At 48.5% G+C, this 17473-nt stretch overlaps 1 protein-coding gene across 11 annotated transcripts in view; it reads left to right on the forward strand.

Moving 5' to 3' along the window:
* Positions 1-17473, forward strand: part of LOC138303517 (zinc finger protein 84-like) — a 58477-nt gene that overhangs the window by 33455 nt on the left and 7549 nt on the right. For 4 of the 11 annotated variants that reach the window (XM_069242704.1, XM_069242706.1, XM_069242708.1 and 1 more), the window contains 2 exons: positions 3229-3342; positions 6906-7028. The exons of 1 other annotated variant lie outside the window; for it this stretch is intronic. The gene's annotated coding sequence lies outside the window, so the exon portion shown is untranslated. The remainder of the gene's footprint in view (positions 1-3228; positions 3343-6905; positions 7029-17473) is intronic. 6 more of the 11 variants (XR_011205407.1, XM_069242707.1, XM_069242705.1 and 3 more) reach the window with 3 other exon arrangements.

Below are 17473 nucleotides of genomic sequence, written 5' to 3' on the forward strand. Positions count from 1 at the left end.
GTTTAAAGTGTGCATGTTACTTTGGCCGTCTGTCTTGCAACCGCTAGCTTGACATGCACACTTTAAATCCCTCAAACATGAGTTGTCTTAGACAGCCAGGTGGAGAGAAGGCACAGGCACCCAGTGCCTGAAAGAGCGCAGAGTCAGACTGCTCCTAAAAATCCTGGAGCTTCTCTGATGCTGATTACCAGCATGAGAGCAGCGTCTGGACCAGTGAGGGGGTGTGCTCTAGGGCTCCAGATGACCAGAGAACACGATGACGAGCAGGTAAGTAAATATTTTATTTTCATTTCCTCTATTTATTTACCTAAATCACTAACATGCATTACATTAACATTTTAAAGTTAGCTTTAAAGTTTACCTTTGAAATGTTATTGTAATACATGACTGTGATTTAGTGACTGTTTCCAGCATGTGCACCAAGCATTTAATTTAATTTTGCCAGAGTCTGCACTGGCACCTCTTACACCCACTGATGGGCACTGTGAGAAACCCGCACTGCCTTCAGCCTCAGCTCCGTGGATCTTAGTCATGGTTATTTACAAACAGTGTTTATAACAAGCCATGATTGAGAGCGTTGGCACTGAGCTCAAAGGCGCTGCTGATGTCTCTTAGTGTCACCTTGCTTGGCCCACAACTTACTATTGTTGCCAGCTGCCACCGCTCAAAGCATCTTCTTTGAAGCTCGCAAGACAGACAAGCTCCTCCTCCCTCTCCTGAAGAAACCTACACTGCCACCGCGGGCGCCCTTGCCTAATACTGACACATCACTCTCTTACCTTTCATCACCAAGATCACCGAAAAAGCAGTTAATGCACAACTTCAAGATCACATCAACAGAAACCTTCTCCTGCACGACAATCAGTCTGGCTTCCAGTCACAGTGCAGCTCTGTTGCACGGAAACAAGTTAGGGAGGAAGCCGCTTTGGCCATACATGAAGATGACACCTGCATCCTGATATTACTAGACCCCCCGGCTGTACTCAGAAGTGTCAATCACCTGACTCCCATCCACATCCTGAAGATTCAAATGGAACTCACAGGAAATGTCCTTCACGGATTCTCTTCCTTTCTACCCAGTCAGCACCAGTCCATTTATATGAGCACCCCCAGGTCACATACAATTCTGATTACCTGCTGAGTTCCCCAGGATTCCAGCCTATGCTGTGTCATTCTCCATTTACATGAAGACCCCTAAAGCTACTCTCACAGATAACAGTATCAAAATTCACCAAAAAAACAATGTCACACAACTGTATATGAAGGCCTGCTCCGCTCCAGATATCCGACGCCTCATTTACTGTCTGCACCTCATCCAGATGTGGATGTCTGCTGCCTAATTGAACCTACGCCGCATCAAAACAGAATCCATGCAAGAACAAGAAGGAACTCTGCGATATGAACCTGAACAGATTAGAAGCCTAACATTGAAAGAAAATATTGCTTATTCTCTCGCATTCAACCTGGATCCCAGTCTCGGCCATAGGGAAAACATAGTCAAGAAAACCAAAATGGCCTGGAATCAGCTCTTTTTGTTTAAGAAAATAAAACAATGGCTCCCACAAAGTAATTTTAGACCTGATAATGCAAGCCCTCAAACTCTCACATCTGGCTGATGGCCACGCCCGGATCAGTGGCCTTCCAGACTCCAAATTGGCACCCTTAGGGTTACCCTATGTGCAGCAGCATGCCTCATCAAGGGCCTGAAGGATTATGATCACACCCTCCCATCCTGATGGAAGCCCATTGGCTGCCGTTCCCACCCACACTCTCTTGAAAACCAGCTGCATCATCTGACGAGCCTTCACAGCCACACCCCTGCGTATCGCGCTGTCTATCGCCAAGGCCTCGCGTCACGCCCACAGCTGGACCCGCATCAAAATGAAAACGAAGTGCAAAAAAATAATAAAACAGGTCAATAGGCCTACATTATACATACTCTTAGTATCTGGAACTACATCCCTGTATCGTTTCAGACGGCCCCAATCCTGCTTCGTATCAGGGAAGAGCTGAATACACTCCCCCTTTTAAACACTAAATCATGATGCACTTACACTCCACTTGAGCTCTTGGGACTCAGCTGGCCCTCGAATTACAAGGTGACTGCGTCGTTGCCATAGACCGTGTACACACCTCTGCTGCCTTTCAGTTAGATTAGTGATATATATATATATATATATATATATATATAAAATCCTAAGTGCCCCCGTTATTGTTACTACCCAATGCTCTTGGGTTCGGTGCCACTTTCAAACTCCGTCCTCACATGATATAACCAAGTGGAAAACTTGGTGTCGTGTGTGGACAAACACGGACACAGAGATGTGGCGGAATGCCCCCATTTCTCAACTGAGCCATCCACTCAAGTCATTCGTCGCCTATGGTCTCTGATATGGCCATGACAGTTTTGTCTGCTTGGCACCCTGCTTCAACCCCACAGGATCCATGTGCCCCACACAGCATGGCTCCCAGGTGACATCTTCTGCAGCTGCCATCTTGATTTCCGGATGCACATGGGGGTTGCTGCGTTTATATGGGTAGGATCTTCTTTACAGAAACACAGTTGCATCTTGCGGGGTACAGTGGGTGGGGCAGTGGGGCACGCAAGGAGGGGGGGTAAAACATTTTTTTTACAAAAATATAAAACACTTACTGCCGCACTGCACCGCCGCTCTTCTGTGTCCTCAGCAGGCAGGCACAGGCTCCCAGCCTGCCCTGCAGCCAACCTGACACCGCTCAGAGCAGCGTTGGGATTGGTTGGGAGACGGCAGGCCAAACACATGCGCACTGGGGGGAGTGCACTCCCCTCGCCCCATCATCCCCAATGCCCCGCCCCTTTACCAATGGGGCATTGGGGATGACGGGATAACATAGTTTATTATCCTTTCATTGTTAAAGTATTGGCAGCGGTTGCTGCCGGCGGGGGTGGGGGCAACGCTCTTCCGCCATAGCGGAGGAGTCGCCACTGCAGAAGCATACTGTAGTTATAACGGGTGTTGGAAAGCCCCCGTGAGAGCAAATTTATGCAGGGTCAGAGATAGGAAGAACACTGTGTCCACCTCACTTGAGGAGGGCCGTGTAATGTTTGGATAGTGCTGCTGAAGGATTTCTAAGTGCTGGCTAGAGAGCAGGCAAGTCCTGAGGGCTCACAAGAGCCATGCTTGAGGGTTTTTTTTTATTATTATTTTAACAGCTTTGACACACTGTTGATTTTGTTTTTTATCGCAGTGCCTCACCTCACTTCATCACCAGATGAAGTTAACTCCGGCCATTTTCCCAGCTACAGAAGTATCAGAAGGAGCTTGTGGCGCCAGTCGTAGGACAGGACTCTGGCACAGGCAGGTACAGGTTTATTTGTATGTGTCCATTGTGTCCAATGACGGGCTGTGCTGATGTCTCACGGGGCGGGGGGGGGCGGGTGTTGCAGATTATTTTCTAGTCACTGAGATGACCGTCATGTGAGGCCTTCAGGGCGGCTGCTCTTCTACCATATGCAAAAAACCTCACCTATGGATCTGTAGCACCTCCTCTGACCTGTATCCCTCAGGCGCACTGAGTGGCGTGTGAGAATCTCAGCTTTATATGTGAACCTCTAGCTCCTCCTCTGACCTGTATCCCTCAGGCACAGTGAGTGGCGTGTAAGGATCTCAGACATGTGAACCTCTAGCTCCTCCTCTGACCTGTATCCCTCAGGCACAGTGAGTGGCGTGTAAGGATCTCAGACATGTGAACCTCTAGCTCCTCCTCCGACCTGTATCCCTCAGGCACAGTGAGTGGCGTGTAAGGATCTCAGACATGTGAACCTCTAGCTCCTCCTCCGACCTGAATCCCTCGGGCACAGTGAGTGGTGTGTGAGGATCTTAGCTTTACACGTGAACCTCTACCACCTCCTCTGACCTGTATCCCTCAGGCACAGTGAGTGGTGTGTGAGGATCTCAGCTTTACACGTGAACCTCTAGCACCTCCTCTGACCTGTATCCCTCAGGCGCAGTGAGTGGTGTGTGAGGATCTCAGCTTTACACGTGAACCTCTAGCACCTCCTCTGACCTGTATCCCTCAGGCGCAGTGAGTGGCGTGTGAGGATCTCAGCTTTACACGTGAACCTCTAGCACCTCCTCTGACCTGTATCCCTCAGGCGCAGTGAGTGGTGTGTGAGGATCTCAGCTTTACACGTGAACCTCTAGCACCTCCTCTGACCTGTATCCCTCAGGCGCAGTGAGTGGTGTGTGAGGATCTCGGCTTTACACGTGAACCTCTAGCTCCTCCTCTGACCTGTATCCCTCAGGCGCAGTGAGTGTTGTGTGAGGATCTCAGCTTTACATGTGAACCTCTAGCACCTCCTCTGACCTGTATCCCTCAGGCACAGTGAGTGTTGTGTGAGGATCTCAGCTTTACATGTGAACCTCTAGCACCTCCTCTGACCTGTATCCCTCAGGCACAGTGAGTGGCGTGTAAGGATCTCAGACATGTGAACCTCTAGCTCCTCCTCTGACCTGTATCCCTCAGGCACAGTGAGTGGCGTGTAAGGATCTCAGACATGTGAACCTCTAGCTCCTCCTCCGACCTGTATCCCTCAGGCGCAGTGAGTGGTGTGTGAGGACCTCAGCTTTACATGTGAACCTCTAGCACCTCCTCTGACCTGTATCCCTCAGGCGCAGTGAGTGGTGTGTAAGGATCTCAGACTTGTGAACCTCTAGCTCCTCCTCTGACCTGTATCCCTCAGGCGCAGTGAGTGGCGTGTAAGGATCTCAGACTTGTGAACCTCTAGCTCCTCCTCTGACCTGTATCCCTCAGGCGCAGTGAGTGGCGTGTAAGGATCTCAGACTTGTGAACCTCTAGCTCCTCCTCTGACCTGTATCCCTCAGGCGCAGTGAGTGGCGTGAGCAGATCTCAGCTTTACATGTGAACATCTAGCACCTCCTCTGACCTGTATCCCTCAGGCACAGTGAGTGGCGTGTGCAGATCTCAGCTTTATATGTGAACCTCTAGCTCCTCCTCTGACCTGTATCCCTCAGGCGCAGTGAGTGGCGTGTAAGGATCTCAGACATGTGAACCTCTAGCTCCTCCTCTGACCTGTATCCCTCAGGCACAGTGAGTGGCGTGTGCAGATCTCAGCTTTATATGTTAACCTCTAGCTCCTCCTCTGACCTGTATCCCTCGGGCACAGTGAGTGGTGTGTGCAGATCTCAGCTTTACATGTGAACCTCTATCACCTCCTCCGACCTGTATCCCTCAGGCACAGTGAGTGATGTGTGAGGATCTCAGCTTTACATGTGAACCTCTAGCTCCTCCTCCGACCTGTATCCCTCGGGCACAATGAGTGGTCTGTGAGGACCTCAGCTTTACATGTGTTTATAGCTCCTTCTCTGACCTTTATCCTTCATTCAAAGTGAGTGGTCTGTGAGGACCTCAGTTTTATATGTGGACCTGAAGCTCCTCCTCTGATCTTTATTCCTCAGGCGCAGTGAGTGGTCTGTGAGACCTGAGCTTTACATGCGGACCTGTAGCTAATTCACAGTGAGTGGTATTTGAGGACCTCAACTCTACCTGTGGCCCTGTAGCCCCTCCTCTGACCTGTATCCCTCAGACAAGGGGGGTGGTCGGTGAGGACCTCAGCTTTACATGTGTTTATAGCTCCTCCTCTGACCTTTATCCCCAGGCACTGTGAGTGGAGTGTGAGGAACTGAGCTTTACATGTGCTGGCCTAAAAAAATCATAAAAATGTAACTAGACCTGCAGTTTTAGTGACTTAAATAATCCTCTCGACCTTATTATAATGCTCTTGACCCATGAAGTTGTTTCAAATTATGTGATCCTGGACTAATATTTTTATTCACTGAGCCGCCATTCTCTTCTTTATCAAATATGAGTGCACATTCAAATACACAAGTTCAGCATGTCTGCAGTACAAAAACCCTTTTGTTTGATTTAATAGACTAAATATTTGTTCTGTATATATAGTACAAGTCTAGCCACATATAGGATACACATGACAGCTGGCTTGCGTCTTAGTTTCTGCAAATATTTGTCATTTGCACATCACCAAATGTGCTGATTCGTTTTGTTCTTACTTAGATCTGTTTGCACCACACTTCCGAATTACAATACTGAAATACCTGTACCATTCATTTACAAACTGTTTAAATGTTGTGTTAGAAACAAAAAACCTGACATCTTACAAGCTTTTGTTTCACAATGATTGTCAGCGCACTTGACAAACACCTCTAACTGTAAAAAAAAAGAAAGAAAAGTAAACATCATTTTCCAGGATAAGATAAGAAATAATTAGAAAGAAGACTAACTCTGTCCTTGAACAGATAGCCAATGTGACAAGAAGAAAATAATATTTAAAGGCATCCTTATGGCTCATTCAATTTCTGAATGAACAGAACACCACCTGTTCCATAAAGCTTAAGTTCACTCCCCAGAATGGACGAGTAGGTGCTAAAAATAGCTCAACCTGATAACATCCGACTCGCCATAGAGACTTAGGGCTGATAACAACTTTGGCGGAGGGGGTTAATCCGTCCCAAATGTGACGGATATCCCGCCCCCTGTATTACGAGTTCCATAGGATATAATGGACTCGTAATACAGCGGGCGAGATATCCATCACATTTGGGACGGATTAGCCCCCTCTGCCAAAGTTGTAATCAGGCCCTAATTCTTTCCCAGGTTATCCCGGCTTATTAGAGGACACTGATATAATTGGCACATGTACACTGGCAAGAAGACATGTTTTAGTACTAACAGCTATGCAGGTTGTTATCACAAATGAATTTAATTTTTTACGTCAATTGCTGCTGGGATGCTTTACCATCTGAATATGAGATTGGTTCTGACGTGACTAACCTGGCTAGTAGTTTAGTCGTAAGTTTCACAAGAGTTTTTTTTTCCACTTTTAGTACTGACCGCTACAGTACGTGACTGACTGTCACATGACAACGCTTGTTTTCACAGTGATCGGAAACCTCTGCAATTAACAGGGCAATTGAACTGTTTTCCTTGCCCAGAAGGCCTTCCATTAGGTGAGCGTCCCTTAGTGTGTCTTCATCATTGTTATTATAATTTTTATGTTGACTTTTATACCACAGTATATTTCACTTCCACAAGGTCTGGGCTTTCCTAAATTATTTGGTAGGTTGGAGTGCTTCAAGATTTGTTTCTCATATTGTATCGCGGAAAATGATTCATGTTTGTTTCTATTTAGGTTTCTTTCTGTTTAGGTGCTTCCTACACAAACTCTTTGTCCTGATGATGCCCTGTTTGTAATTAACTTTACAGTTGGGGTTGAAACGTCAACAGAGTTAAATGTGGACTGTTTGTGAATTCTTAGTTGAGGATTTGCGACACTCAAAGTATAGGTGTCGTTCAGGAGATCACAAGATCCTTTACAGCCACGTTTGTGTATACATTTGTAAATATCACTGGTGCACTTTAAGTTCACTCATTCACTTTCACTGCGTCATTCAGTAGGAGCACCTGTTTTTACAGATATTTGATTGTTTTATTGATATTTGATTGATATATGAATGCTGTGACTTGCAAACCAGTTAATTACATTTTCTCTTTAAAAAATTGGTGTTTATTCTACAGTCAATTAGCAAAAGCTTACCTACCAGGAGGTTTGTTGTACTACTGCTGAGGAAGTTGAGGGTTACACCTCCCCCGCAGGGACCATTTTAAAAATTATATATTTACTTACCCAGGAACACAGGTTACAAGGTTTGCCCCCTTTGGTTCAAGATATTGGCCATAGAGAGTGGGTGGGTAGATTTTTCGAGGCCTGCTGACAACAGATTTTTTTATGCAGTTATGGTTTTTTTGAACTTTTATCTAGTAATGCTTCTAGATAGTTGTACAATTTTGTCTGAACAGAGAGGAATGGGAGGCGCTTTATACTCTAGCTTATAGCACCCTGCGGTTTTGCAGTGGTCTAGCACCTACTCTGTGAAACTTTCTTGTTTTTGGGTTAGGTTCTTCCTTGAGATGTCTCCTGTCACGAGGGCCAGTTTCAATTCTGCCCATGTATTTATCCAACCTATATTTGTTGTGTTTCCCAGCCCAGTTCAGCTGGTCTTTGTGGGTGGTTTGTCTAGCAGACCTTGTTTTGTCTCCTTCCTTCCGGCCTGTTGCTTATGTGCGGATTATGGCTCCCTGTTCAGTGTTTGGGGGATCCATGAGGTCTGCCCCGCTTTCATATGGCCCTCGCCATCATCAGCTGCTTCTTACTCCATTTGGCTCTGCCCGCCCTCTCTGGTGACACATACTTCTTTGCAACGAGGCTGCACCAAAGTAACTACGCTTCTGTGCTGGGAGGTATTGAATCAAGGCTGCTGCCTCCCTCCTGTTAGAGGCTGACCCTCTATGTCGTGTACAAAATCGAACACACTATGCAGAGGGTCCGTGCAACCACATGTTGTTTTCCAGAGGTAAAAAGTAGACCACCAAATGCTCCAATTTTGAAGGTAGCCGGTCGACCAGTTAGGCTAATCCAGGAGATGTGCTAAGTATTTGCTGTACTCACAAATCCAATCAATCACCACACACACACTCGATGAATATCTTGAGACTAGAATTTATAAAAAATACTTCAGACTTTAATATATATAAAGTTTAGGACCAAGTTCTTTGGAATACGTTAAGTATTTTTCAAGTTAGAGCTCTTCAACCTTTTGTCAGAGTTAGTAATTCTGTACGTAATTACGCACCATTGGAATCAATGCACAGTCACCTTTAAAAATGCATTAAAAATCACACAGTTGAGTTATCAGTCTCTTCTTTTGCAGGGTGGCCGGAGTGGTAGGTGGGCACACTGTGCCAGCTGGAGAGTCTCGGGCGGCTCCTGGGTTCCGGCTGGAGCAGCGTTGGAGAGATTCTTGGCACGAGCACAGGGCCACCAGGAGGGGCCACTTGGAAAAGGGGCTAGTTTGCAAGTTTAAAGTGCGTGCTTAGGGGTCCCCTTGGGCTGATGAGGTGCAAGGGTTTGGGGACCCGGGGCACACAGCAAGTCCTGCGATGCAAGGCTCAGGGTGGCCAGGTACAGGGCATTTTGGAGGTCTTGGATGCCGTGCGCAAAGGGACCCTTTGGAGCTGGAGGTGAGTCTTCTTCCGGGGGTCTCACAGGACGTTGCAGGCACTCTGGTGGGAGGTCCGCGGTGTCATTGAAGTCTCTCGGCTGGGGCTTCCTCCTGGTCCAGTTGCAGCTCTGGGGGAGCTGTTGTTGGTGATGTCCAACGTGCACTGGTCAGTACCTGGGGTATTACCACAACTGGGCACACTTGCAGGTCTCGTCCGAGCTGTCGTTGGTGTGTTGTCAGGTCCGGCTGTGACTTCTGGTTGCTGAGATATCGTCCGGTCGGTGAGGTGTCCCTCACCGGTCAGTAGGTTCCTGTGGTTTCTTCAGTGGTGCTTCCACTCAGGAGGGAGTTCTCGGGCTACTTGCGAGGTTGGTCCAGTGGGCAGCTCCTCTGCAGCGGCAATTGTCGGGACACTGATGCAGCAAGCAGGGTTCTTGGAGCCTCTTCTGGTGCAGCAGGTCCTCTGTTCTCATCCTGGCGGTTTCTTTGATGCTGTCTTCTTTTCTTCCAAATGAATCTAATTTCTTGGTCTGGGGGAGTCCACTAAATACTGAATTTAGTGGGTGTTTTAGGGGGAACCTGGTAGTGTCCAATTGGACACTTACCCTTGGGTGGGTACACCCACTATAGTGACCACTTCCTGTGGGAAGGGGCACTCCCGTATACCCTATTGAATATTTTCCTGCCATCCAATGGGGAGGAAAATTAGATGGAGGGTCCACTTCGCCTGCACGCTCCTAGGGATGGTGCATGCTTAGTGAGGCCACTCCTTCTAACCTTTGTCTGGTTTCCCGCATTTGCTCCTGCCAAAAGTGGGGGTTTGCAAAGGGGGAAGCCCTCTGATGCTAGCAGCAGGCCTGGGGGCTCGAGTTTCAGGGGCAGTAGACCTTTGAAGCTCACCGCCAGGGTGTTGCACATTCCTGAGGGAGGGGATGTTAGCTCCTCCACCCAGGAAGGGCATTGCCTTACAAACCAGAGAGCCGTGGCTCTCCCCCAGGTTTGTATATTGGCCGTCTGGAGTGGCAGGCTGGATGGAACCAGTCGGCAACTATGACAGTTAGGGTTAGCTTTTGCAGGGGGCACCTCTAAGGTGACCCCTGGGTACATTTAGGGTTAAATTCAACACTGGTACCATTTTGGATTTAATATTCTGAGTTGTCTGATACCAAACAACGTAGAGTACAGGATGGCCATCATGTAGCTGGGGAACCTGTGTTGGACCAGTGTCCAGCACATGTACTTAAAATGGCTGCTCTGTTCACTCACTATGTCCCAGGTCTGACAAGGACACAGCGGGCATATTGCTCATGCAATTATGCCCTCACATATAGTATGGTGCACCATGCCTTAGGGCTGTAAGGCCTTCACAAGGGGTGGCTTACCCATAACAAATGCAGTGTGGGGTGGACAAGGCACACATGGGATGTGCCATGTCAGTTTGTAATTTAGGTTTGCACCAGGACACTCAGCCTGCACTGGCAGTGCCGAGGGTATCTGTGTGCAGGGCCCTAGAGGGTGGCACAATCAGTGCTGCTGCCCTCAGAGGCCTACTCCTAAAATCCCAGGCCCTGGGTACAGGCATACCCATTTACTAGGGACTTGCAGTGATATTTAAGAATGTATCCAATTGTGTCAAGCATCACAACAGATTTAGGGAAAGGGCTCTGGCCCAGGAAACCTGGTTAGCAGGGGCCCTGGGCACTACCACTTTCTAGAACACATCAACATCTGGCAAAAAGTGGAGCTGACCATGCAAAAAGAGGCCTCCTCCCACACCACCACCCCGCCCAAACAAAAGTGGATGAGACAACCCTTTCTCTAGTAAGTCTTCATCTTCTAAGTGGGTGAACCTGGAGAGGCCATCTGCATTGGCATGGGCAGTCCCACGTCAGTGTTCCACTTTAAAGTCCATCCCCTGTAGGGAAATGGGCCACCTAAGCAGCTTGAGGTTTTCACCTTTCATTTGTTGTAGCCATCTGAGAGGCCTGTAGTCGGCCTGATCAGTGAAGTGAGAGCCAAAGAAGTATGTCCCAAACCACAGCAATGGCTTCTCTATTTATGGCACTCCTTTTGTTCCCTAGGGAGTAGCCTTTTGATAATAGAACAGCTGACTGGTCATGTCCATCATTATTCCTTTTGGAGAGGACTGCCCCTATCCCTATCTTGGAAGCATCTGTCTGGACTATGAATTCCCTTGAGTAGTCTGGTGCTTGTAGTAGAGCACATTGCTTTCTTCAAGAGTGCCAAAGGCCTCTTGATAACTCACTGTCCAGTTGATCTTTCTGGGCATCTTTTTGGAATTGAGTTCTCTGGGGGGGAAGCAACTATTTTGCTATAGTCCTTCACAAACCTCCTGTAATATACAGTCAGGCAAGAAATGCCATGGCTTGTGTCTGGGGTGTAGGAGCCTCCCAAGCCAGAATAGTCTGAATCTTGGGTTGTAGAGGTTGTACTTGGCCTCCACCGACTAGGTGGCCCAGGTACACAACGTTTCCTTGCCCTGCCTGGCACTTACTGGCCTTGATAGTGAGGCCTGTCTTTTGCGGGGCCTCAAGGACCTTTCCAAGGTGGATCAGGTGATCCTGCCAGGTGGAACCATAGACAGCTATGTTATCTAAGTAAGCTGCATTAAACTTTTCCAGCCCAGCAAAAACTTTGTTCACCAACCTTTGGAAGGTGGCAGGTGCATTTTTGAGTCTAAAGGGCATAAGAGTGAACTGATAATGCCCACTAGGAGTAGAAAATGCTGACCTCTCTTTTGCTCCTGGGTCAGGCCAATCTGCCACTGCCCTGATGTCAAATCAAAAGTACTCGGATTCTTGGCTGCCCCTAGTCTGCCAATGAGCTCATCAGCTGTTGGAATTGGGTATGCATCAGTCTTGGTTACTGAGACGAGGTGCTTGTAGTCCACACAAAACCTCATTTCTTTCTTGTCACCCTTGGAGTGAGGTTTGGGGACTAACACTACTGGACTGGCCCAGGGACTCTCTGAGGGTTCAATGACACCCAAATCCCGCATTTTCTTTACTTCAGCTCCTATGCTTTCTCTGACATGGTCAGACTGTCTATAAACTTTGTTTTTGCCAGGCAGGCTGTCACCAGTGTCCACGTCATGGGTACACCAGTTTGTCTTCCCAAGAGTCAGAGAAAAGATCCCAACATACTACTTGAGGACTTTCCTGCAATCAGTCTCCTGTTGTCCTGAGAGGGTGTCTGACAAGATCACTCCATCTACAGACCCATCTTGGGAATTGCTGGAGAGGAGAGCAGGGAGAGGTTCACTCTCATCTTCCTGTCCCTCTTCTGTGACCATGAGCAAGGTCACACCAGCTCTGTCAAAGAAGAGTTTTAGGCGGTTGACATGGATGATTCTCTTGGGGTTTTTGCAACTGCCTAGGTCTACAAGATAAGTGACCTCCCCTTTTCTTTCAAAAAGAATGGGATAAAGACCAGACTGTAGGAGGCTGGACTGGCTTGTAGTGAGTACCAAGGGGTACTTGCACCTTGCACCAGGCCCAGTTATCCCTTATTAGTGTATAGGGTGTCTAGCAGCTTAGGCTGATAGATAATGGTAGCTTAGCAGAGCAGCTTAGGCTGAACTAGGAGACGTGTGAAGCTACTACAGTACCACAAGTGTCACTTGCACAATATCATAAGAAAACACAATACACAGTTATACTAAAAATAAAGGTACTTTATTTTTATGACAATATGCCAAAGTATCTTAGAGTGTACCCTCAGGGAGAGGATAGGAAATATACACAAGATATATTTACACAATACCAAAAATATGCAGTATAGTCTTAGAAAACAGTGCAAACAATGTATAGTTACAATAGGATGCAATGGGGACACATAGGGATAGGGCAACACAAACCATATACTCCAAAAGTGGAATGCGAACCACGAATGGACCCCAAACCTATGTGACCTTGTAGAGGGTCGCTGGGACTATTAGAAAATAGTGAGAGTTAGAAAAATAGCCCTCCCCAAGACCCTGAAAAGTGAGTGCAAAGTGCACTAAAGTTCCCCCAAAGACAAAGAAGTCGTGATAGAGGAATAATGCAGGAAAGACACAAACCAACAATGCAACAACAGTGGATTTCCAGTCTAGGGTACCTGTGGAACAAGGGGACCAAGTCCAAAAGTCACAAGCAAGTCGGAGATGGGCATATGCCCAGGAAATGCCAGCTGTGGGTGCAAAGAAGCTTCTACTGGACAGAAGAAGCTGAGGTTTCTGCAGGAACGAAAAGGGCTAGAGACTTCCCCTTTGGTGGACGGATCCCTCTCGCCGTGGAGAGTCGTGCAGAAGTGTTTTCCCGCCGAAAGAACGCCAACAAGCCTTGCTAGCTGCAAATCGTGCTGTTAGCGTTTTTGGATGCTGCTATGGCCCAGGAGGGACCAGGATGTCGCAAATTGCGTCAGGAGAGAGAGGGGACGTCGAGCAAGACAAGGAGCCCTCTCAGCAGCAGGTAGCACCCGGAGAAGTGCCAGAAACAGGCACTACGAGGATGCGTGAAACGGTGCTCACCCGAAGTTACACAAAGGAGTCCCACGTCGCCGGAGACCAACTTAGAAAGTCGTGCAATGCAGGTTAGAGTGCCGTGGACCCAGGCTTGGCTGTGCACAAAGGATTTCCGCCGGAAGTGCACAGGAGCCGGAGTAGTTGCAAAAGACGCGGTTTCCAACAATGCAGTCTGGCGTGGGGAGGCAAGGACTTACCTCCACCAAACTTGGACTGAAGAGTCACTGGACTGTGGGAGTCACTTGGACAGAGTTGCTGGATTCAAGGGACCTCGCTCGTCGTGCTGAGAGGAGACCCAAGGGACCGGTAATGCAGCTTTTTGGTGCCTGCGGTTGCAGGGGGAAGATTCCGTCGACCCACAGGAGATTTCTTCAGAGCTTCTAGTGCAGAGAGGAGGCAGACTACCCCCACAGCATGCACCACCAGGAAAACAGTTGAGAAGGCGGCAGGATCAGCGTTACAGAGTTGCAGTAGTCGTCTTTGCTACTATGTTGCAGTGTTGCAGGCTTCCAGCGCGGTCAGCAGTCGATTCCTTGGCAGAAGGTGAAGAGAGAGATGCAGAGGAACTCTGATGAGCTCTTGCATTCGTTATCTAAAGTTTCCCCAGAGACAGAGACCCTAAATAGCCAGAAAAGAGGGTTTGGCTACCTAGGAGAGAGGATAGGCTACTAACACCTGAAGGAGCCTATCAGAAGGAGTCTCTGACGTCACCTGGTGGCACTGGCCACTCAGAGCAGTCCAGTGTGCCAGCAGCACCTCTGTTTCCAAGATGGTAGAGGTCTGGAGCACACTGGAGGAGCTCTGGACACCTCCCAGGGGAGGTGCAGGTCAGGGGAGTGGTCACTCCCCTTTCCTTTGTCCAGTTTCGCGCCAGAGCAGGGCTAAGGGGTCCCTGAACCGGTGTAGACTGGCTTATGCAGAATTGGGCACATCTGTGCCCAAGAAAGCATTTCCAGAGGCTGGGGGAGGCTACTCCTCCCCTGCCTTCACACCATTTTCCAAAGGGAGAGGGTGTAACACCCTCTCTCAGAGGAAGTCCTTTGTTCTGCCATCCTGGGACAAGCCTGGCTTGACCCCAGGAGGGCAGAAACCTGTCTGAGGGGTTGGCAGCAGCAGCAGCTGCAGTGAAACCCCAGGAAAGGCAGTTTGGCAGTACCAGGGTCTGTGCTACAGACCACTGGGATCATGGAATTGTGCCAACAATGCCAGGATGGCATAGAGGGGGCAATTCCATGATCTTAGACATGTTACATGGCCATATTCGGAGTTACCATTGTGAAGCTACATATAGGTATTGACCTATATGTAGTGCACGCGTGTAATGGTGTCCCCGCACTCACAAAGTTCAGGGAATTGGCCCTGAACAATGTGGGGGCACCTTGGCTAGTGCCAGGGTGCCCTCACACTAAGTAACTTTGCACCTAACCTTTACCAGGTAAAGGTTAGACATATAGGTGACTTATAAGTTACTTAAGTGCAGTGTAAAATGGCTGTGAAATAACGTGGACGTTATTTCACTCAGGCTGCAGTGGCAGGCCTGTGTAAGAATTGTCAGAGCTCCCTATGGGTGGCAAAAGAAATGCTGCAGCCCATAGGGATCTCCTGGAACCCCAATACCCTGGGTACCTCAGTACCATATACTAGGGAATTATAAGGGTGTTCCAGTAAGCCAATGTAAATTGGTAAAATTGGTCACTAGCCTGTTAGTGACAATTTGAAAGAAATGAGAGAGCATAACCACTGAGGTTCTGATTAGCAGAGCCTCAGTGAGACAGTTAGTCACTACACAGATAACACATTCAGGCACACTTATGAGCACTGGGGCCCCGGTGAACAGGGTCCCAGTGACACATACAACTAAAACAACATATATACAGTGAAAAATGGGGGTAACATGCCAGGCAAGATGGTACTTTCCTACACAGACCATTTGTCCTGGAGGGCCCTTGGAGCAATACGCTCCAACACCTACACTTCTGCCCTGGTTGGAACTCCACCATAGCAGCCTTTTAGATATACCAAAGCTTCTGAAGCTCTTGGCTGGCCTGAAGATTTTTGCTGGCTTTTTCCATGTACTCAGCCATTCTGGAACCAAGCACATAGTCCACAGTGTCCTGTTTGGACTCTTTTAGCAGTCTCTCCCAGCCTTCCCTTGCAAGACTCAGTGGTCCCCTAACAGGGTGCACAAACAAATGTTCAGAGGGTGAAAAACCTACTCCCTTTTGTGGCACTTCCCTGTAGGCAAACAGCAGGCAAGGAAGTTGGACCTCCCATCTCCTTCTGAGTTTTTCAGGGAGTCCTCCAATCATGCCTTTTAGGGTGTGGTTGAACCTTTCTACCAGCCCATTGGTTTGTGGATGGTATTGGGTGGTAAACTTATAGGTCACACTACATTCCAGCCACATGTGTCTCAAGTATGCAGACATGACGTTTGACCCTCTGTCTGATACTACCTCCTTAGGGAACCCCACCCTGGTAAAGACACCAAGGAGGGCTTTGACCACTGCAGGTGCAGTGATTGTCCTCAGGAGAATAGCCTCAGGATACCTAGTGGCATGATCCACTACACTAAAATGTATCTATGTCCTGATGCTGTTGTAGGGTCAAGGGGGCAAACAATGTCAACCTCTACCCTCTCAAAGGGAACCCCAATGACAGGCAGTGGAATTAAAGGGCCCTTCAAGTGCTCACATGCCTTGCCACTGGCTTGGCAGGAGGGGCAGGACTGACAAAAGTCCTTCACTTTTTGGGACATGCCTGGCCAGTAGAAGTGGTTAACCAACCTACTCCATGTTTTGTTCTGACCCAGATGCCCTGCTAGGGGGATGTCACAGATTCAAAGTGAGAAGGAAGTCTCTGAACTTCTGGGGCACTACCACCCTCCTGGTTGCACCAGGCTGAGGTCTCTGGCCTCAGTGAATAGGAGCCCCTCCTCACAATCAACCATGTGGGTACCACTGACATTTCCTAGCTCCTTCTGAGCAGCTTGCTGTCTCAGGCCTTCAGGGGTGGTACACTTCCTTTGTCCCTCGCACAGATCTTCCCTAGAGGGTCCCCCTGGGCCCAAGAGCTCTGGGTGGTAAGGCCCAAGCTCTTCAGGCTCAGTTCCCTCCAAGGTGTGTGACTCCTCCTCCTGGGAAGAAGGGTCATATCTGGTGATCTGTTTTGAAGCTGGCCCCCCAGTCTTCATGCCTTTTCTCTTGGGAGCCTGGTCCACTATTTCAGGATCCAGCTCTCCCTTTTCCTCTTTGAAGTCTGCTCTGTGCCCTAGTCTTGACAAAAGCCCACTCACGGATTCCAAGCATTGCTGCATGGGTTTTTAGGTCTACCTCAGCCCAGGGGGAATGCTCTAGATCATTACCAAGGAGGCAATCTACAGGGATGGATGAGGACACAACCACTTCTTTCTGCCCTGCTTCTCCTCCCCATTCACAATTTACCATAGCCATGGAGTGGAACTTGGTCCCATTCTCAGCATTGGTGACAGGATAAGACCTTCCTATCAGGAACTGAGTTGAGGGGACCAGGTGCCGAGACACCATAGTGATGCTAGCCACTGTATCCTTCAAGGCTTCTGTTTTCTCCCCATTAATCACAGGGTGCTGCCTGTATTTGTTCATATTACTTGGCCAGGCAGCACAGGATAAATCTACCCCACCCTCAGTGACTAATGTTGCCTCTGTGGGGACATTGACATAGTCATGCCACACCTCTGACCCCATCTGGATGTTGGCAACTGCATTTACTTCGGGTTAACTAGAGGCATTCTTTTTGTTTTTCAGCCAGAGTCTCCAGTTTGGTGCCTTTAGAACAATGGAGCCTATCCCTGCACTTTTCTCAGAATAACTCCCACATTAGTGTGCCCCAG

Source organism: Pleurodeles waltl, chromosome 7 (assembly GCF_031143425.1).
Source record: "Pleurodeles waltl isolate 20211129_DDA chromosome 7, aPleWal1.hap1.20221129, whole genome shotgun sequence".
Lineage (NCBI taxonomy): Eukaryota > Metazoa > Chordata > Amphibia > Caudata > Salamandridae > Pleurodeles > Pleurodeles waltl.